Source organism: Agrilus planipennis, unplaced genomic scaffold (assembly GCF_000699045.2).
Source record: "Agrilus planipennis isolate EAB-ADULT unplaced genomic scaffold, Apla_2.0 scaffold47, whole genome shotgun sequence".
NCBI lineage: Eukaryota > Metazoa > Arthropoda > Insecta > Coleoptera > Buprestidae > Agrilus > Agrilus planipennis.
Genome location: NW_020442442.1, coordinates 729,265 through 753,447, shown reverse-complemented (window position 1 = coordinate 753,447; position 24,183 = coordinate 729,265).

Genomic DNA, 24,183 nt, shown 5'->3' with positions numbered 1-24,183 from the left:
AATCGTATCAACTTCATAATAATCTTTAAATACATTAGCAAAATAGTTATTAAAAACAAATAATACAAGGTGTCCAGAAAAGAGTAGGGGGTATTTGTATCTGTGCTGTTCTTGTGTTCGGGCCGGTTCGAAGGGGTACGGTAGGGATAGGTTGTTTCCCTAGTTTTTGGAGGTTTGATGACCATGGAAATGTAGCCGGGAGATCATCGTGCTTTTTGCATATTGCGCCTATTATCGCAATGGTGATCCGATAATCATAGCTTAACGATTATATAGGGCAAATTCAATGTATGGAATGCACCGAAAGACGATATCATCAGAAAATGGATTCGAATGTCCGAGAATATCGGTTCGACTGTAAAAATTCACAATACAGGTCGCCCGCGCTTTGTTCGAACCCAACAAATGATTGAAGAAATGAGAGTGTTAGTGCATGAAAATCGGTCTCAGTCAGTTCGCAAACGCAGCCAAGAATTTGACATTACGGAAGATTCTGAAGCAAGATTTATATCTACAAAATCTAATATGAAATATTATTCTGAAAATTCATTTTTGAATTTTTTACCCACTACACGCTACCTCAAATTAATGAGGGAAAAGTTGTTACTGTTGTCACACCCCCGCCGGCAATCGAACCCCTTTCTAAAAGTTGTCTAAATTGTATGTATGCTACAAAATTTAAATACTGAAAGTTACCGACTATCCTCTTCGACTGAATTTTGCAAATGAAATGTTTCAACGCTTTCCAACGTTTGAAAGCATTCTGTTGAATGAGTGACGAACGAAGTTTTTCTTAAATGGTCACATAAATAAAAAGTACTGTCATTTATGGGCTAGAGAAAATCCAAGACAATCATGAACAACCACTACATGGTCCAAAAGTTATTGCATGGGTTGCCATGTCTGGTAAAGGCATCATTGGACCTTCTTTTTTTGAAGACCGGTGAGGGCGAACACTTACGGTAAACAGTAACGGGAATTGTGACATGTTAAGAAACTTTTTGGTTCCATAACTGCTAGAGTTTGGTGGTTTTGGGAATTGGTTTGAGGCCACTTGCCACACCTCAAACCTATTGCTTGCGGTTGCCGGTCAACTTTTTCCGAAAAAAGGCCCGATTCACACCTCCTGATTACTTTTATGGGGATACCTTAAAGAGAAGGTGTTTGCAAACAAACCACGATCTCTACTGTAATTAAAGCACAATATCGAAACCGAAATGGCCGCCGTTTCCAGAGAGATGTGTAGACGTATGACGGCTAATTTCCGTTTTCGGTTGGAGAAGTGCCAGCAGCGCGAAGGTCAACATTTGGACATCATCTTTGACACTTAATTTTGTCTAAAAATTAACAAAAAAGATTTTTTTTGACGTAAGTTTTTTATTGAATTTACAAACACCACCAGGGGGTGTTTGTGGAAAAAAATTAACAGTAAGGAGAACTTATTGTAAGTGCGTGGGATTTTTTTTTATCAATTTTACCTTATTTGAAACAGACCTTTTTATCACTTTCCTTAGAAAGCTGACGATGACGATCGCGTGATTGTCGTGCTTACAAAGTATGGACGAATCGTAGTTCACGGATCAATTATGTGCACACATATTTAGTATAGTTGGACGTAGTCATGCTTGACTAATGTAATATTACCTTCGGATGAAAGTAATATGATTAACTTAATGGCTAAAATACGTTACCATTATTATCAACATGTAAAATATTCCCCCCTTGCACTACTTTTGCTATTTCGCCGTAGCTGCTCTCTGCACGCCGTAATTATCTAATTATATATATCCAAGAAGACCGACATTGTTACGTACGACGAGTCGCCGAGCTAGAGAATTGCACGAGCAATTTTCAGCCGATTATATTATTTGACTTTTGAAAGGCTAGTTTAATGAAAGAAGGTTAAGTTGTATCTTTAAACCACTTTATTACTGGCCTGTCCCATGTCCTATGCCATAATCGCATCAAAACGGTCACACAACTGAAAAACGGAACCCATATAGGATCGCTCATGTGTCTGTCTGTCCGTCTGTCACGGTCAATTTAAATTATTGAATTAAAAAAAAGTAATGAAGATTCGGGCTATAGAGCCGTGGTCTAAGTGAACTATTCTGTTCAGACGTTTCGTCGGCTACTGCGGCCGACATCCTCAGTGGCGTATCAGGCGTTTTGATTCCCCGACAAAATGTCCCCGGACAAAATATCCCTGGACAAAATATCCCCGTGACAAAATATCCCCGTGACAAAATATCTCTAGACAAAATATCTCCAGACTAAATATCACCGAACAAAAGCCCCGATAATAAATTATCGAACTGATACTCCAATAAACAATATAAAATTCATATACTTCATTTCATATATTTCTAGGGATATTTAGTCTGGAGATATATTGTCACGGGGGCATTTTGTCACGGGGATATTTTGTCTGGGGATATTTTGTCTTGGGATATTTTGTCGGGGATATTTTGTCCGGTGATATTATGTCGGGGGATGAAAAATCATAGAACCCCTCAGTGGTAGTGAACATAGATTATATCTCGAAGTCTCGACAGCGTTGTCAACGCAGCATTAACACTGACGATGTCAGCCGCAGTAGCCAACGAAACGTCTGGACAGAATTGTTCACTTAGACCACGGCTCTATAGCCCGAATCTTCATTCTACTATTCTAATATATTCTATTTGCAGGGGTGGAAGAATTAGTCGGTTTTTATACGATATGTATTAGGTAGATATATTATACATAATTATAGAAAATGTGCTTATTTTCATATATAAATGACTAAAAATAGTAAATATATTGATTATTGAAGTGATTTTTGTGTGCGAGCAAATAAATTATGTGATTTTATCATTGAAATTGAACGATTAATACATTAAATTCAGTTGATTGACATATATGATATGCAGATATTTAATTAATGTGTATATTGCAACAAATTGGCACAGGTGAATATCAGTACCTACCCGTTAGCGAATTGTAATAGATTCTGCAAATTTTTATTCTATTTAATGATTCCGTTATAATTAAAGTATTAATTAAACAATTGCAAAGGATTCTGCGGTAGGTACATTCTGAAACATTTTAATAATTCATTTATTTAAATTAAACTAAAATAACTCGACAAATATTTATTTGTGAAGTTAATAATAAAACAATTAAAATTAAGGAATTCACCTGTTATTTCAAAAATAAAATCAAACGTTGTATACTGGTTGACGTTGACAATCAATCGAAAAAAAGTATTACTACGTCAACCGCGACCAGTTTTTAAACAAAAAATGACGTACTACTACGTCCAACGCGCTTAGATTTCGAAAAAATGAATGACGTATTCTACGTTACGTCAACGACTACCGCATTTTAAATAAGTAAAACGTAATAATACGTTAACTAACTGTAATTTGTTAAAACAGGATTTGTAAATTTACAATCCTTGGGCGTAGGTTATAATATCGTATTTTGTAATGAATACGAATTTAGGAACTTGTTGAGCTTAAGAACTGTCATAATTTAACTGTTTAGTGGTAACTCTTGAGAACTTCCTGTCTTAGTTTTGCTGTTTTCAGTGTCTTTTTCGTTTTTGTAATGAGAATCGGCACTTTTCATAACATTATAACAATATCCAAGATTACTGCTATTATTATCACTTTAAACAAAAAAGGAAAAAACAGTGGGCGTTCTCCAGGAAGTAATTCACCAGTAATAAAACAATACCTACCTCCAAACACAATATTATTTAGTGTCCGATCGAAACCGAAACCGAATTCGAATCTTCATATCTGTTTTAGTTTCGGCCGAAACCGAATCTGAAACCAAAACATTCAGATAGATATGTTAAAAATCCATTGTATTGGGTATCCGCAGTCTAGGAATTTACCGTTTCATTTTTTAATTTAACTATTTATAAAAAAGGATTTTTTTTACATTTTACGAAATATCTCCTCCTAATGCCTTTTTTGTCGTATACATTTTTATTATTTTTTGTTCTCTATTGTCTAAAAAATCTATCGCTATGAGCTTTTATTAACAAATTGTGATCGAAGTAATGTTTTTTTTCGGCATTAAATATCTTGGGAATAACGGAAGAATATTAAAAGGTACTCCAAATTGGTATTTTTGGCGACATACTGTCATAACTTGTGACGGCTGTGAATACTCAGGCTCCAAATCCAAATTTTGTATGTATCTGAGCAACCAGCCTCTTAGGAATAATATAGAGCAAGACGTCTACTCGACTTACTCTCTCATGGACGGACGCGGACGGTTCAAATATGGAAAACTGATTAATAAGAAAATCTCTACCCAACGGACAGCTAATCTGCAGACACATTTGCAGAAATATGCGCGGCAGCAACTTAGGGACTTCCCTGAGTCAATTGGCCGTTAGGTATAGTAGTCTAAACATCCTGTAATTAGATTAACAGATTGGCACTGTATTAAATTGTCAGCTACATAGATACACTTTGGTAACTGTAAGATATTTGTGGATTAAAATGGCACCTAAATCCAATATTCTAAATAAAATAATTCGAAGTGGTCTGTATTCTGTCGAAACTGCCAAACGCGTATCGCGATTTCGATCTTTTTGGACAATATAAAATTCATATACTTCATTTCATATATTTCTAGGGATATTTAGTCTGGAGATATATTGTCACGGGGGCATTTTGTCACGGGGATATTTTGTCTGGGGATATTTTGTCTTGGGATATTTTGTCGGGGATNTACGATGCTACATTTTAGGATTACGTATGCTCCAATAAGATCCATTTAAATATATGGATATCTACTTGCTGAAACGAATCCCAGCGTAGCTAACCTCAACGTGATAGGCACGTTACCATAATCGAATAAAATAATTCCAAGTGGTCTGTATTCTGTCGAAACTGCCAGACGCAGATCGCGATTTCGATCTTTTTGGATCTCATCAGCCCGTCGCACACAGCTCCGACAGAACACAGACCAACTTTTACATGCTGTCTTAACAGCGCGTTTTAGAAAATACCACAAATGGAGCGGTAAACGCCATCTGTAGTATGATGCTACATTTTAGGATTACGTATGCTCCAACAAAAAGACCGAAATCGCGATCCGATTGTTTTATTCGATTATGGTAACGTGCCTATCACGTTGAGGTTAGCTACGCCTGGATTCGTTTCAGCAAGTAGATATCCATACAAACGGACCTTGTTGGAGCATACGTAATCCTAAAATGTAGCATCATACTACAGATGGCGTTTATCGCGCCATTTGTGGTATTTCCCAATATTCTAACTTTAAAAGAAAAAATCGACATAGACCTCTTAGAAAGAAAACCTGAGTGTTCGTGAATTATCAAGATCAGTTTAGTAAAGGAATTGTTAGAAAGGTGGTGAGGTTAGGAAGGTAGTGCAGTAATCGAGGGAAGATTTTATATTACGAATGGTTTACTGCAGCAAGAAAAGTAAAGACATACCATTCACAGGTAGGATACAAAAAAAAACCTAAACATATGTAGGTTGACACTTTTGGTATTGCCAACACCACGATCGATGATTTCGACAACGTAGAAGTTGAGGACGTCAATACGCTTATTTATTATTATATAGGCACTCTTTAACTAGTGTTTCTTTTTTTTCCTAAGCGGACACCTTTCTTTAGCGGACACTTATTGCTGGTCCCACGAATGACCGCTGAAGAGAGATTTGATTGTAATTGCAAAATTTAAAACATTGTTTCAAAAAGATAATGACTCAATTGTTGCTGTTTACTATTTCTGTAATAAAATGTTATTTGTTACATTGTGGATAGGTATCACGGTTTATAGGTGTTGTTCTAAATAAATGGTCGGCGTCGATAATCTAAGTTCGTCCCGTGTACCCGTTAGAGGGTGTGGGTGGATCGTACGTAATAAATAATCGCAGGTCTCCCTTTTTTTCTTTCTTTTTCTCTTTGGACGCAAGCTTAGCGGCACGACACGATGCGGCATGAAAGAAGATAAAGTGAACAATACATTTCGCGAAAACTTACTGACAAACTATAAACAATTAAGGTTACGAGGAACTGTACTGGACTCTGCGCGTGTTTTATGTTTTAATTACATACCCCGTTCGAGGTTATTATTCACGTACACGTTCTTCGTTCCATGTTAAGATCATATTACACGCCCCTAGAAAATACATTTGTACTCCGCGTTCGCTCTCTCGGGAGAAGGGAAAGAAGATGGAAACAACCTCTAGTTCATATAGCCACTCTTCTTCCTCTTCATCTTCGCTTCCATTCTCTTCTTCTGAACGTCTCCTTCTTCGAAATTATTACCAACTAAGCAAAGCAACGGGCAGCGATCCCCCAACCCGGAAACTTGGTCAAAATCCATATCCTTATCGGATATGTCAAAATCATAGTTGATACAAAATAAAAATGGGTCATGACAGGGAAGGAGTAGGTAATGCCAATGCAAAAACGATTTTTGCTGATAAATATTTGTACCTAAGGATTAAACATTAATTTAGTATATTTTTTTGGAACTATATTGAAACATTATTCCCTTCATAATATGTGATGGAATTTTGAAAAAATATTTTTGACTTATACTTGATCATTCGAATTGTACCTTTTATTATTATGTATTATTAGTTATGTAATTCAAATGTAACTTCCAAATGTTTAACGGTTATTATCAAGATTGAAAAATTACATTTACGTTATAGTCTAAGTTCTTTTGATCGGCTGAAGAGGACCCTAGTTGGTCCTAGAACGGCCTGAGGTAGAGGGGTTTTAGTCGGTAGGTCCGAGGACTTCTTCCTCGGGAATCCGACACTACCCAGTCGTACGGACGGCTGGGTGTCTTTTGAAGATTTCCCCTCTTCCACGAAAACAAAAAAAAAGTTCTTTTGATGTGAATCATACACATATTTAAAATATAAATAAGCAGACAGGCAGAAGTTCTCAAAAATATTCAATTTTGATTTTCTAAGATTTATCGTCAGTACTAAGACTGGTTGGGCACGTACCTCCACTCTTTCCTATCCTGAGCTAATCTTCGCATTTTCCTAAAACTAGAACAACCCACATCCTTAACTATTTGCGAACAGTAATCTAATCTAGCTCTACCTCTACCACTCCTAACTTCCGTTTCTGCCTCTAATATGTCTTTGACTAGACCTTCATTCTACCAACCTATCTCGCCTATTTCTTATTGACTTCCATAGAGTCCTCTGTTCTTCTATTCTTTCTAATACCTCTTCATTTCTAACCTTCCCTATCCACGGTATCCTCATCATTCGCCTGTAGATATGGACTACTTTTTTTAAAATCACTGTTAAGTCCTAAGTTTTTCTCTTTTTTTTTGTACATGAAATATTTTTAATTTAAATTCATATTTGCAATTTTAAATAGTGTCTAAGTTAGTGAAGCCGGACCAGTTTACATTTTACCTGGGTATTCACAGAACCCTTATAAACCAGAAAGAAATGTTGTATGGCGATTGTGCTCACATTTAATGATAGGGCTTTCCATATTCTGTGTTATATTCAGTTTCTAGTTATTCACCCCCGCTAAAATAATATTCACNTGCATTTTAAGTTTTTCTCTTTTTTTTTGTACTTAAAATATTTTTAATTTAAATTCACATTTGTAATTTTAAATAGTGTCTAAGTTAGTGACAACAGGACCAGTTTACATTTTACCTGGGTATTCACAGAACCCTTATAAACTGGAAAGAAATGTTGTATGGCGATTGTGCTCACATTTAATGATAGGGCTTTCCATATTCTGTGTTATATTCAGTTTCTAGTTATTCACCCCCGCTTAAATAATCTTCACCAATTTACCTGTTTGTTGATATAGTTGCATAGTACATTAAGATTTAGACATTCACATTTCATCTTTCAATCAAGTAAGTTTTGCATCCAGTAACCATCCAATAGAGTTTTCCTTGTTGGACGAATTTGATAGTTATAATTTAGACGTTGAAGTTTAGTTTTTAGTGATTAGAAGTTCCAGTAAATGTTTTAAATAAAACAGCGAATTTTTATTCTTCATCGAAATCACGATCCAATTTAACTAGTTGCACAATATTAATTTGGCGTGCAACGTACAACGTTTGTACANGAAGGTTTGACTTATTTTTGTGATTTATTTCTTCGACCAAAATGGAAAGACAGCTGTGTGTATCTATTCATACAGGGGCTACGTCTATAGGTATGCACAGATCATTCCTCTGATTTTGATTTGAATAGGTACAGTTAAGGGGAAATTTTACCATGTTTTCAGAAAATGGTCCCTAGGCGGTATTGTATTGTTCGCTGGCATTAAGCCGAGCGAATTAACGGACGAAGGAGGAGGTCCCATAACTTATTATAAATATTTTGCACCAGAAAATTGCATTTGCACACGGCGACCTAACCGACCGTCTTATAAGGGAAACCCCATTCGAATATGTAATGAAAATGAATTCTCAGTTCCCTCGGATGGACAGACGGTGTCGTGAATGTGTGTTGTACTTTTAAGACAACGCGTAAAAACGCTGTAACACGTACAAATGTACCTGCTTCATGACCACCTGTTATCTATTATATTATAATTATAAAATGGTTGAAACTATGTTGGATGAGATTTTTGAAAAGGATAAACTACACAAATTTTTTACAAAACTAGTACGCAAAAGAATGCTTTTATTTAAAAGGATGTTTTATTTGAAAAATAAGGAAAACCCAATTATCTCAGCAATATTACTGTTGCCACTACATAAAAACTCCAATTGATTAACCTTTGCAAACATTTTTTAATAAATTCAATCGCAAACCCTCAAAGAACGCGATCTATGAACAAATGGAGTTATACTACTTTCAAAAATAGTCCTTTGATTGATTTGAAGTGACATTTATCATTCATAGTGTTGTATCGATACAATGTGGCTTCGAAACTTTATTTAACCTTATTGAAAAAAAAAACATTAAAAATTTTTGTAGCTGTCGCGCGAGTAAAAAATATCTATTAGCAGAGGAATAAATCTATTTTAACTTTTTTATTTTAAATGTATAACTTTTTTTGACGTTTTCGTCCATTTAATTTAATTTACATTTTATTTATTGTATAATTTTCGTCACGCGTGGCGTCCGAATAGATTTGCCGAAGGTTATTACCACGGTTTTTACATTTCCCAGAAATTATTTATCGATTTTATGAGATGTCATAAAATTAGCGAATCACTTTATGATGTAAACGAATTCAGAGTGGATAATAAAACTGTACGATGATTGACAATTTGCGATAAATATTCAGTGACAAACGTATAAGCAAATAAAAATCGTCCAATAAACTTAATTATGACTATAAAAGTGATTTTTTCTAGTGTTTAACATTGTAATTTCAAGCATATGTTACCATTATTCTAATTCTTCTTGCTAATTATTCTAAAAGAAAACCGTTTAATAAATATACCTAATGATTTTTCTGAAACAATGACCTCGAAACAAATGTTAAATTTACAATTAATCGATAACATTTATAAGAACGTTCTTGATCATAAATTCATCGCGATTGTGATCTTATTCGCGCGCCATATATGCTATCATGATAAATTACCTACTTGCTAAAAAAAAAACTTTGAAGTGTTTCTTTCCCACCAGCCACTAATGCTGATGGGCGGGCAGTCCCTTTGGATTACACCGAAGAAGATTAGGCGGAAGGCCCTCTTCAGCCTCCTTACAGAAATCGTGGGTATGGGTGGGTGGTGGTTCGGGTAAGAAAGATGAGACGGACGACATGAAGACAAAGGAGAATGAAAGATTATCCCGTGGAATATTGCTGCCATTACTCATCTTTGACATTCCACCCACCAGCAGCAAGGAAGAGAGATCCTACACATCCTACTCATCTCTGACATTCCACCAACCCGCGGCAAGGAAGAGAAAAACCCTTTACACCCTACTCGTCTTTGACATTCCACCCACCAGCGGCAAGGAAGAGAGAGACTCTACACACCCCGCTCATCTCTGACATTCCACCCACTCGTGACAAGGAAGGGAGAGATTCTACACACCCTACTCATCTTTGACATTCCTACACACCCTACTTATCTCTGACATTCCACCCACCCGTGACAAGGAAGAGAGAGATCCTACACACCCTACTTATCTCTAACATTCCAAACACCCGTGACAAGGAACCGAGAGATCCTACACACCCTACTTATCTCTAACATTCCACCCACCCGCGACAAATAAGAGAGAGATCCCACACACTCTCCTCATCTCTAATATTCGGGTAAGAAAGATGAAACGGACGACATGAAGACAAAGGAGAATGAAAGATTATCCTGTGGAATATTGCTGCCCCAGAATTTGCCTAAGTTATTCAAGGAAACCATAAAAAAATTTGGACCAAGGCAGGCGGACCTACAATCGATCCGGCGTCCTGCCGAATGATAAGCAATAGTCTAAACCTCTAAGCCTTGCCGCTTGGTTACGTACTCACCAAACTGGAAAAGCTAATAAAGATCGAGTCGAGCGCTGTGGGCGTGGCGAAAAAAAAGGTTAGATGAGTTCGAAATGTGGAGTTACAGGCGAATGAGGATACCGTGGTTAGAGAAGGTTGGAAATGAAGAGATATTAGAAAGAATAGGAGAACAGAGAACTCTATGGAAGTTATTAAGAAATAGGTAAGGTGGGTTGGTAGACACCTCAGACATGAAGGGCTAGTCAGAGACATATTAGAGGCAGAAACAGGAGCTAACAGGAGTGGAGGTAGACCTAGGTTAGATTACTGTTCACGAATATTTAAGGATGTGGAATGTTCTAGTTTTAAGGAAATGGGAAGATTACTTCAGGAAAGGAAACAGTGGAGGTGCGTGTTCAACCATTCTTAGGACTGACAACCTGATGATGATGATGATGATATTATTTACTTGGTTTTTGGATATTCGTGTTCAGCGATCCTTAAAATCCCCGAGTAGCAAAATTGGACTTTTTCTATCATTATTGATCGAGTTGCAAAATTTTTTTACAACTTCGTAATGTACTTATATGACTGATCTCATAAGTTCACAAAGTTTGTAGACGGTGTCACGAATCAAAAACAGGAAAACACAACTCAATCCAATTTACTTCATAAGTATTCGAAGGTTTGACTTATTTTTGTGATTTATTTCTTCGACCAAAATGGAAAGACAGCTGTGTGTATCTATTCATACAGGGGCTACGTCTATAGGTATGCACAGATCATTCCTCTGATTTTGATTTGAATAGGTACAGTTAAGGGGAAATTTTACCATGTTTTCAGAAAATGGTCCCTAGGCGGTATTGTATTGTTCGCTGGCATTAAGCCGAGCGAATTAACGGACGAAGGAGGAGGTCCCATAACTTATTATAAATATTTTGCACCAGAAAATTGCATTTGCACACGGCGACCTAACCGACCGTCTTATAAGGGAAACCCCATTCGAATATGTAATGAAAATGAATTCTCAGTTCCCTCGGATGGACAGACGGTGTCGTGAATGTGTGTTGTACTTTTAAGACAACGCGTAAAAACGCTGTAACACGTACAAATGTACCTGCTTCATGACCACCTGGAAGTACTTAGGCGGTTAGTACGCGGACGTGTGTGGCATTTATTAATTACCCTGTCTTTCGCTAAATATTAGACGAAAATTAACAGTTGGATAAGAAATTGCAATTTGTTAGTACAATAATACGTTTTTGTTGAAATAACTAAAAATAATACGGAATTCCGATTGACAAATTCTCCTAATTTGATATTTTATTATAGAACTAACTGAGCCGGGGACTTCCCGACTGGAAATTTGTTGGTGCTGCGAAAGGGGGTCCTACCATGCATCAGACTAAATAGGGCATACCATTAAACGGTTGAAATAGGGTATTCACATCAGAACCACATTAGTCTTGTTAGGGCAAGCCGTAAAAGGGTTAGAATAGGGTACCCCACATCAGGGTCGTATCAGTCTTAATAGAGATTGTCGTAGAAGAGTTCAGATAGGGTATTCACATTAGGGCCAGATCAGGATTGAAATGGGCATACCGTTATTGGGATAGGATAAGGTACCCATGTCAGGGCCGCATCAGGTTTAATAGGGAATACCGTAATAGGAGACGCCTTAGTAAATCATCTTACAGAGTTTGTTCAATCCAAAAGTGGAGCACTACTAATCTTTAATTTTCCCGAGATAAAAATGTTCAGTCTCTCAGAGCATCTGAAAGCAAGACTCGAGTCTCCGTCTCTCATCGAGTCTCTCTGGTTTTGCTGAGAGAGACTGTCGAGAGACTGTCAAAAAAGCTGTTTAGCGTCTCTGAACGAGAGACTCGAGTCGTTCATAGAGAGATCCTCATTTCGTATCCAGTCTCTGAACGAGAGACTCGAATCTCTGAACGAGAGACTCGAGTCGCTCATTGAGAGATCCTCATTTCGTATCCAGTCTCTGAACGAGAGACTCGAATCTCTGAATAGGAGACTCGAATCTCTAATAAGTGGTGTCTCGATAGACATGGTTAAAAGTTCAACATATTTCAGAGATCCCAGTCTTTCTTCAAGAGAGTCGAGTCTCTCAATTTTTCAGTTTTATTCATTCAGTCTCTCTCTGTGAGAGACTCGAATCTCTGAATTAACAATTTTATTGTTCGAGTCTCTCATACAAAGACTGTGAGAGATCCATAAAAACATCTAGGCAGTAACTGAGAGACTGTGAAAGACTGTGAGAGACGATCTCAGAGACGCTAAAAGAGACGGAGAGAGATTAAAATTTTTGTCTAAGGGTGATAATGCCCGGTTGGTTCTATAACCAATAAAGACATTATCGCCCTCTTTTGCCTTGATTATTTTATTCACATTAGAACTAGGGAGAAAACACCGAATTAAATAAAGACTATTTTTGTTCATGACTAGTAATCGTCAATGTTTACAAGCATTCGTTTTTCTTGAGATATAATATTTTACAATATTTTTTATCACCTTTCACTCGTTAACGGTAAACATTAGATTCCAAATTAATATTTTTGCATTACAAAAGACGGAACGGTAAGTGGTAACGTAATAAAGACGTATTATAAGATGACATAATCGTGAAATAAATTCGATATACAAAGCGTTCGCTTATGCAAAATGCAACCGTGTGCCAATATTGCAAGCGAGCTAATGTTTAATTCACGTGAATTGTGTAGACGGAATAAATGATTAATACAAATATCACTTCTGACGATTGACCTCTATAATCTTAAACACCCACACCTTGCGAAGGTTAACTTTTTAAATCATGCCACGGATCGTGATGCAAGGCTACATATTAACGTGTTCTAACATCACTTTTTACCTTCTTCAATAAATTGCCTTACCCAATATTGTTGCAGAAACATAGCATCCTTTACATAAAATAAAAATATTTATTGTTAATTATATGTGTGCCTTGACGATGCTAAGATACGTTCAATAAATCACAAATAATGATACTAACATTCGGACAAGAAGTTTTTCTAGATTTTTACATTCCTTACATGCATAAGTATTATGTCAAATTTACAAACAAAACATTTCTCGACCTCGACTATATTTATATTCTCTGTTTTTGATGTCGCTGGATCCAAACCAGCGGTCAGAGGTTGGAGATAACTTCAAAAAAAAAACCTTCAAAATCCATTAAAATCGTTATTCATAATAATCCCAAACGATTTTAAACCTAAACCCCGTAGCGAACCAACTCTTCAACTAACTGTATAACTCCATAATCCTTTAAATCGCTAAATCTAAAACCTTATAACCCTATGTTGTGAGCAGCCTACTTACTTAATTCCTAAATTTATTCTCGAAGTTGCTGCATTACCGGTCTTTCTCGGTGACGAAGATTGTCCACAACAAGACTAATTATCTTGGCGCCTACCCGACCTACCCCTATGCTACAACCCAACTTGTACACAACCACCTTCTTTAACCATTTTAAAATTTAACTTATTTACCTTTTTTTAATTCATCCTTTGCTTGGTATTGGGGTTGTATAAATAATAGATGTTTTCCTCAGTACCAGCAACTCTGACATTCCACCCATCCGCGACAAGGAAGAGAGACATCCTACACACCCTACTCATATTTGATATCCCACCCACCAGCGGCAAGGAAGACAGAGATCCTACACATCTTACTCATCTCTGACATTACACCCATCCGCGGCAAGGAAGAGAGAGATCTTACATAACCTACTCATCTTTGACATTCAATCCATCCGCAGCAAGGAAGAAAGAGATCCTACACATCCTACTCATCTCTGACATTGCACCCACCCGTGACAAAGAAGAGAGAGATCTTACACACCCTACTCATCTCTGACATTACACCCACCCGCGGCAAGGAAGAGAGAGATCCTACATAACCTACTCATCTTTGACATTCAACCCACCCGCGGCAAGGAAGAGATAGATCATACACATTCTACTCATCTCTGACATTCCACCCCACCCGTGACAAAGAAGAGAGAGAGATCCTACACACCCTACTCATCTCTGAAATTCCACCCACCCGAGGCAAGACAAAGATAGATCCCACTTAACCTACTCATCGCTGACATTCCACCCCACCCGCGGCAAGGAAGAGATAGATCATGCAGACCTTACTCATCTCTGACATTCCACCCACCCGCGGCAAGGAAGAGAGGGATTCTACACACCCCACTCATCTATAACATTCCACCCACCTACGGAAAGGAACAGGGAGATCCTACACACCTTACTCTACTCCAATATTTCACCCTACCGCGGCTAGGAAGAGGGAGTCTTAAGTAATGTAACCGGTCTAATTCTCGTTTTGTATTATTTATTTGTGCACCTAACACTTGCTTCTTGTACATATTTTTTCTTTGAATATATTTTATTCCTATTTCTGTTTTCTGTATATATTTTAGTTGTAAGAATAAACATTTTATTTCACCCATAACTCTATATTCCCGTAATCAAAATACTGAAGCAGCATCGCCCAATTTCTCAGTCCAAAACTGTTCGTAAGAGTGGCGGTATGTCGCTATTTATAGACGTTTGCTACAAGATCCTTACTGAGAAACGTGTTTACTTCTAATATTTTTTTTCATAATTTAAACACTGGACGAACCGCAACCTGTATCGGTTAATAATAATCCAAATATCGATTAGTGTTTCATATTTCCTGCTTTTCTGTTTTATTGTATACGATGTGATGATGTAGGTGTATTTCTTTTTGGCAACATGTATTCATATATTATTCTGGGACACTATATGTGTATTTATTGAAGCTTTAATAGCGGCTATCTAATTTCTCATTGCATTATTTACAAGAGTTAAAGATCAGTATATTCTTCGCCTGAAAACTTTTTCCTATTTAGCGAGTTATAAATTATAATATTTTACGTTCTTTAGAGATGAGGAGTCGAGGGGAGGCATACGTGAAATCGGTTAAATTTACATTTGTCTACTTACCATTAACGGTATTATCTAACAGACAAAATAAATTATCGAATTTTTGCCCATATACTTAGGCACACACACGTGTGTATATATAATGGGGTATAGCGTGTAAGCATTCTTTCCTTTATTAGCCATATATCACTGCACCTACATTTAGTAGATACACCGAAGATTCAACATCGCGTTGCCCTGTATGAGCACCAAGCCTCAGGGCAAAGATGGAACTCTTCAATTTATTATGTTATGAGCCGTATAGTAGCAGCAACACACAAACGTATGCATGAGGTATTTATCCAAGGAGATATTCAATAAAATTTTGACATTTAATGGTTTGTTTTCGAAAAACATTGTGCAGTGGTTATTTTTTACGACAAATTTAAAAAAATTTTTTTTTGAGGTTAGGTTTTGACGAGTAGCTTTTATCAAAAGTAGGCTTGTAACGATTTTATATTGAACGTTTTTTTTTTTTTTATTAAAAGTATTAGCATCCTTGAAGAGAATGGAGTTTAGTTTTTTCACAAAAAAGGAAAAATAATTATAACTGTAATTAAACTCAGGAGCTATCCTTTCAAAAACTTCAAAAGGTCGAATGTCCTGGTTGGAAAAATAGATAGAACTCCAAAAATAATCTTGGATCTAGGTTAGATTGGATTCCCATCATAATGGGAAAGGTTTCCCTAGTTGGCATCATGTACCTTTGATTTTGTTTAGGTAATGGTACCCATTCGTCCAAATTTTATTTATTTTTAACCAATTCTTCTTTTTCTTTACCCATACCCATTCATACTACCCCGCTTATTATTGTTTTCTTATATCCAATATTGATTATCTTCTCTCCATTTTTCCCTGTCCTCTTTTACCTTTTGCTCTAACATCTTCTGTATTCTTCTCTCTTCCATTGTCATATCTATATANCCCCCATAGTTAGAAATCCCTTGCATTATAATCAGCCAAGTAACTTTAATAAATTTTACTTTTAGTAGAGTAAATATGACTCTCTTTAAAAAGAAACCTTTTTTAAGAATGATCGGAGGTCTACATAATACTCGTTCATTAGGAATTTCTACTGTTTGGTGAGTAATTGAAGAGGCTTAATAAGATCGAAATCGCAATCCCTTTATGGTAGTTTCACTAAATTCTTGAGCAAGAGCTACACACTACACGCATGACTCAAACTATGCCAATCGTGTAACAGTGTGTCGAATAACTTACCCAGCTTACACAAACATATCTACAAAAGGTAATCAATCTACGCGCCGTGTAATATGGATTTTACATGAAGCGTGGATTCACATTCCACGCGCTTGCCGCCGTCGCCAATTTCCTCGTTCCCTTGTTCCCCCCTAACGCTATTCCAAATATAATTATGTTTCGTTTCTTTTCTTCCCTTCTTTTCATTTCTAATTCCATTTTTATTCTCCTTATTCTTTTCTTCTGTCTTACGTTTACTTCTCTTCACGATTTCGAGCTCCTCTAATACTATTTCTTTCACTTCTTCTTTTAAGCTGCCCTTTCCTGCTTTAGACCATTCCTTACGGTTTTCTTCATTGTTCTTATCCAGTTTTTCATCCACTTTCCTTAATTTTTCACTTGTCTATTTCTCCCTTTATTTCATCCTTTCTATTACATTTTATTTTCTTCCTGAATCCCATCTTCTGTTCTAATTTTTTCCATCTTCTTTCGTCTTGTAATTCTCTTTTTTGCTTTTCCTCATTTTATTTCCATTTTTCTTGGCTCTCCTTCTTTATTTCTTCTAACATTGGCATTATTCTATCCAATTTTTCCATCCATTTATATTTTTTGTACGGGTGCGAAACATGGACAGTGGGAGCGGCGGAAAAGAAAAGGTTAGAAGCGTTCGAAATGTGGTGTTATAGGCGGATGATGAGGATATNAATTCATAGCAGTACAAAAGAAGGAGAATTTCCTTTGGTATCTTAAGTATTTTTTTCCGTCTTTACCTCGTCCTTATTATATATTACAAATATTGTGTTTAGTAGTCATGAATTGACTGAGACAAGGACACTACTCAGAGGCTTATTAAACTGTCCGTTGACGTAACTAAATCACGCTTTTTATGAGACGTTCTTTTTGAAAACGACATCGGCCTATCGAGTACGTCGATGCTCATCTTGGAACACGCATCGAAGCAAACATTTTAAGTTTATCAGATCCCATGTACCATCAGGGTACTCGTTTAATATACAAGGAGATCCGAACATGGACACCCAAACGTAAACAACAACAATAAGAAGAATACAAAATTTTAATCGTTCGTAATTTATTATTTTTCAATAACGCATTGAGACCTATGTTTTCAGTTTGCTACGGTACAAGGCTTTTTTCGATTTACTTTTGGACCTTATATTTTCAGAATAATTGACAAATTTGGCACATATTTACTTTAGGTTCTGATAACAATAAGCCATTGTTATTGCCTAAACTATTTTACGATATCCGGTATATTTGCCTTATGGCTAAATTTTTAGAGGCTCTATTATTCGTCGTAAAAACATACATTTTTGATGGTAGAGGCAGTTTAAAATCTTATGGGTCTTACCTTGGCGCAAAACACTGACAAAAGTCCGCCTGTTTACTGATTTATATTTAATGTTTTTAACATATACAATATGAATACATTTGCGGCCCATGACATTTTAAACTGCCTCTAGTAAATATGGTCTCTCTTGCTATATCCGATAACTGTTTATCAAACTTTTTAGCCAAGAATTTTTCTATCCATTTTTAAATATTATGTTTTTAGAATAATATAGAATGACTACCAAAATTACATTTAATTCGATAAATTCATTCTACTATTCATCTTAAAAACTTAATTTTAGTACTCTTATTTTGATTGTAAGTATTGATTTTTTTAATGATATCCATTTCTTCTCTTAAGTTATTTCAGAAGTCAAATCAGAGCCACGAAAAGGGATAAAACGTCGGACCCGGTTTCAGAAAACTATTTATCCCTTATCGTGGCTTTTATTTAACATCTGAAATTGTTTTTTATATTTTGAAACACTATTGGTTATATTTTATCTGAAGAAGTTGACCTTATGATGATGATGATGATGATGATATTTTTTCTTTTGAATTGTGGGGAAACAAACCTGAACTTGAATGCAAAGTTTGAATCATGACTTTACACTAATTAGTATCTAAACATATTTTTTTATTGATGGAATCTGTCTGATTATGTGACATATACTATATTTACGTATAGGTAAGTATGCGGATTGTAAGTTCCAACACCCATAAACACCCGCACACTTGACTCTGCCCAACAATCTATTTCAGTTTGCAATCTGAATTTACGAGCACATTTCCGTGATTCTCACGCTACCTGATCTCAATCATATAGGTAGGTGGTTTCGAGTCATTTAAAATAGGTACGTATCTCGGAAATTGTAATGACAGCAAACGATAAATTTACAACTTGCACGAGTGTGAGTATTAGTGTATTTGCATTTGTGTACCTACACTATATTTTTCAATAGGTACGCGAGTAAATTCATTGAAAAATGATCGGCGGAACGTTCGTCATTACGTCATTTTAATGACAAGTTACCGCAAAGAAAGATGCGTCATCTTATTGAAAACCTTACAATCTTTATTTAATTCCTGTTCTCGTATGAAGGACATTCCCTATGGTGCATATTTATTTATAAATCGATTCTGACACCCATGACTCTCTGTATGCAATCTTCGCATACAATCAAACTGTAAACATTACGTATCTGTATGCACATCGAAAATATTTGCAAAAATCTGATTTGGAGATACAGAATACGTGATAGAATGCATTCAGAACATTTTTGGATCGGTTAAAAAGAATATAATAAATACTTATTAGAGTTTTTTATGCTAAAATTTTTGGAGTTAAACGTTAGTTTTGTACGGTAAACAACCAGTTGTACAAGATACATCTATTAAAAATTAACAATGAATAAAAATAGACTCTTAATATAAAAAATTCAATCAAAAGCAGCAATGTTTAATCATATTTCTGATTGCTAGTGTTGGAGCGCAATTCATGATGCATCGTTTGAATATTGAAAAAACAATTTTGTTATTCGCAGTTTAAACTTATAAATACGTGCCTGCAACAAAGGAACTTTATTATCATATTATGTAGGTTTTTCCTCGGCAGGTATCGTCCCTTCGCGCTGGTCACCAGATGGGTCGATGATCTTCCCATCCATAAACAATTTTGTGATTGTAGTCACCAACCATAGCTTAAGGTCAAAAACACCCCACTAACATACCTCCACCCCCTTATATTATGTTCTATTTAAGCATCTTTTCTATGTAATAAGCTCATTACGTTCAAGCATTAAGTTCAAGTATCAATCATCTTTTTAGTTCATTCGTTGTAGTCTATCTTTAAGTATTTTTTCGGTGTTAGTTTGAGTGTATGTTGTTTATTAAAAGTTGAAAATCACATTAGTTATTATTGCTCGTTCTGTCATTCTAAGAAAAACCACAGATAGAAAATATTCGACCGTTATTTCCTAAAATATCGGTTTCGTTAAATTAATTTTTATCAAGGAGGGTTTAAGTGTTATTTAGGAAAAAATCTAGGCCAGCAACACACCCGCAGCAATCAACAGCTAGTTTTTAACAACTTCACCAAATGAAATTCTTATTGTACAATTAGTTACTTACTTTTTTTTACTTTTTTCGCAGTGTAAGTCCCGAAACTCATCAATGTATAATGTAATTTATAAAAAATAAACTTATGGAATCTATTTTTTTTATAAAATTACTTAATGTGTGATGAAACAATCAACATAAAAATGTGTTACCGAAATATTTAGAATTAATGCAACCCGTCCAAAGTCTACCTTCGGTTAAGGTAAGTGAAATGGCCCTAATTATTTTTTCTTGTATAATAGATAAAAAGGGTTTGTTTGAGACAAATAATTAAGGTGAATGTAGTCAAAAACCTCAAAAGTATTTTCCTTTAGCATTCTAATCATCCAAGTAACTTTTAGTAAAATAAATATGACTCTTTTTAAAAAGAAACCTTTTTTAAGAATAATCGGAGGTCTACATAATACTCGTTCATTAGGAATTTCTACTGTTTGATGTGTAATTGAAGAGGCTTAATAAGATCGAAATCGCAATCCCTTTATGGTAGTTTCACTAAATTCTTGAGCAAGAGCTACACACTACACGCATGACTCAAACTATGCCAATCGTGTAACAGTGTGTCGAATAACTTACCCAGCTTACACAAACATATCTACAAAAGGTAATCAATCTACGCGCCGTGTAATATGGATTTTACATGAAGCGTGGATTCACATTCCACACGCTTGCCGCCGTCGTGTCGTACCCGTCACGCGTAATATGGAATTTCTGTCCGCTGCAGACAGCGCCGTACCCGTCATACGGGGTGTAAATTGGGAATCTACGCGCTGTGTAACATGGACTTTACATGAAGCGTGAATCGACATTCCACGCGTCTGCAGCCGCCGTGAAAATAAGTCAAAGAATTCGCTATGTTGCCCCTGTCCGCTACAGTCTGCTCCGTACCCATCACACGGGGTGTAAATTGGGAATCTACGCGCTGTGTAACACGAATTTTACATAAAGTGTGGATCGACATTCCACGCTTCCGCAGCCGCCGTGAAAAGAAGCCAAGAATTCGCTATGTTGCACTTATCTGTTGCAAACCGCGCTGTACGCGTCACACGCGGTGTGGATTGACAATGTACGCGCCGTGTAATATGGACTTTATATGAAGCGTGGATCAGCAATCCACTTGAAACTGGACTTCAAACTTTCCGAAATTAATTTTTATCTACATTTAATGATAAATAATCGAATTCCGCGCAAGAATTAGGATTAAAACAAAAGTATCACAACACATAAAACCAAACTATTTCTTTGTCATATATTTATAAGTGACTCATGTGCAGTAGAGTTTTTCAACAACGTTTTGTTTCCCAACGTATGGCGGAATAGATGTGGTTAATATTTTAAGGACGTGGTAGGTATCCTATTGTGATTATTATTGCGTTCACCTACCTAAAACGTACAAAACCAAAACAAACGAAAGAGAACGAGAAGCAGGGGCGTTTCAAGCGCATCGCGTGCTCTTAACCTTCTATTACATTTTTGCAACATACAGTTCACGGTAAGCAGCGTGATTCATTCAGGTTCGGCAACATTACATCCTCTTGGTCTTTCGCAAGTAAATTGTGATTAGTGTGGGCCGCTAAAGAGCGATTAAGGTTCTAAATCCGTTGTCCCTAATAAAATCAAAACAATCGTATTATTACCAACACCTAGTGGCCCACATGATGTACATACATACACATGTACGTGATGTAGACAAGCGATTCATTAAGAGAAAATAGGCATAATACTTGGTTAATTATTAATACATATTCATTGATTCGCGCGCAAGAAAATATAATAGTAACAGAATCTAATTGTGTCGCGAAACTTTTTAAGCCTTGAATTCGCATTCAATTATAAATTATTGCACAGGAACAACGAGATGTTATATGTCCGCCCCCAATTCCATGATGTTGAAAGATTCTTTGAGACGGTGGGTGGAGGCTGCACCGTTTCACAACGTTAGTGCCATTATTTCAAAGTAATAAAAAGCTTTTCTTAATGCACATATGCCGCGAGAACGATTTATATGGAAAATATTCATTAGCGAATTCTCGTAACCTACTCTTAAAAAAAGCACCGACAACTGTCAATCATAATTAGCCGAGATTTAAGAACATTATTGCGTTGGTTCACACTTACATACAATTATCTTAATTTTTGTACAGCCGATTTTGATAAACTGTAGTGGGAGAAAATTCTGAATGCATCTGTTTTGTGAACCAAAGATTGCATATTTTCTAATGATGAACAAAACTACAAAAACAGGACAGATGAAGGACAAAAAAAATATAAGGCGATAAAGTGGGAAATAATTAGGAAATGTAGAAAAGCTAAGGAACAGTGGATTAATATGAGGTGTATAGAAGAAAAGTTTGAAGTAGGTAAACCTATAAGGCTTATGTTATAATTTAAAGGGAATTTAGAGATGTAGAGTACAGTAATAATAATTTAACAAACGAGGCAGGGGTCATTTTGATAGAAAATGAGGAAAAGGCAGACAGGTCGAAACAATACTTAGAGAACCTATACGCAAGCCATGAGTTAGGAGATATATTAGAAAAGAAAGATGGTGTGGAGATAGTAGAACTAAGTTATCCCATAATGAGAGAAGAGTTCGATGTAGCATTAAAAGAACTTAAAAAATAATAAGACATCAGGTATACATGGGATACAGGTGGAAATTTGAAACACGCAGGACGAGAGGTTAGAAATCGTATGTTTAAGCTAGTTAGTCAGATTTACGTAACGGAAGTCTCAGAGGATTATAAACGGAACGTAATAGTAACTTTACCTAAAAAAAGAGACGCGGATAGGTACCAGACATTTAGAACAGTTAGCCTAACTTCCCATACGTCAAAAATCTTAACTAGAATTGTCAGAGAAAGATAGAAAATTGGCGTAAGAACTATTAGGAGAAGATCAATTTGGGTTTAGAAGAAATAGATGAACGCGGAAGGCCATTCTAGCTGTACGGGTAACAATAGAGAAAACAATAGAAAAAGGAAAGAGCGCATAACTAGGATTTGTAGATTTAGAAAAAGCTTTTGACAATGTTAAATGGAACAAGATGTTAAATATCTAGCAAGGAGGAGTTAGAAATAGCTTTAAATAAACTGGAAGTGGAATTGACAAAATAGTATTGTATGAAAATAAATAAAAGTAAAACAAAAATACCGTTATGCAAGGGAAGAAAAAGTAGGGAAAGAGCGAATATAAAGATAGGATACGAAAAATTAGAAGAAGTGGCTGATTTTAGATACCTAAGAAGTCAGATAAGTCAGGGCCGAAGGAATAGCAAGGGTTGTTAGCTAGTTGCTTATAGAGTGAGTACTGTGCGAGTTGACCCTGAGTACCTTAGTGAAAGCATGCTATTAAACTGTTTACCATGGTAGATACTCTAGACTCGCTTAATTTATTTTCTGAGGAGTTGACCCTTAATACCTGTGATCCGGAAAAGATTGTAATATAAATCATGAACTATTATTTATTTATTCATTTCGTTTTATTCATTTATTGGTGGTTTAATTGGTCGCTCATATAGTCCTTTTTGTTTATTTTACAGATGTGTCATTTCGGACTTATTAGACCATTCATACATACGTAATTTACTACTTTCATTTTTATTGTTTAAGATAAGTTGTTTCGTGTTCATAATACAAGTTTAAAGGGAAATACTTACTTTTAAGTCATTGTAATTAGTTTATTTATTTATAGAAAATACCACAAGTGGCGCGGAAAACGCCATCTGTAGTACGATGCTACATTTTAGGATTTCGTATGTTCCAACAAGGTCCATTTAAATATATGGATATCTACTTACTGAAACGAATCCCGGCGTAGCTAACCTCAACGTAATAGGCACGTTACCATAATCGAATAAAATAATTCGAAGTGATCTGTATTATGTCGAAACAGATGGCGTTTTCCGCGCCATTTGTGGTATTTTCTAAAACGCGCTGTTGAGACAGCAGGTAAAGGTTGGTCTGTGTTCTGTCGGAGCTGTCTGCGACGCGCTGATGAGATCCAAAAAGATCGAAATCGCGATCCGCGTCTGGCAGTTTCGACAGAATACAGACCACTTCGAATTATTTTATTCGATTATGGTAACGTGCCTATCACGTTG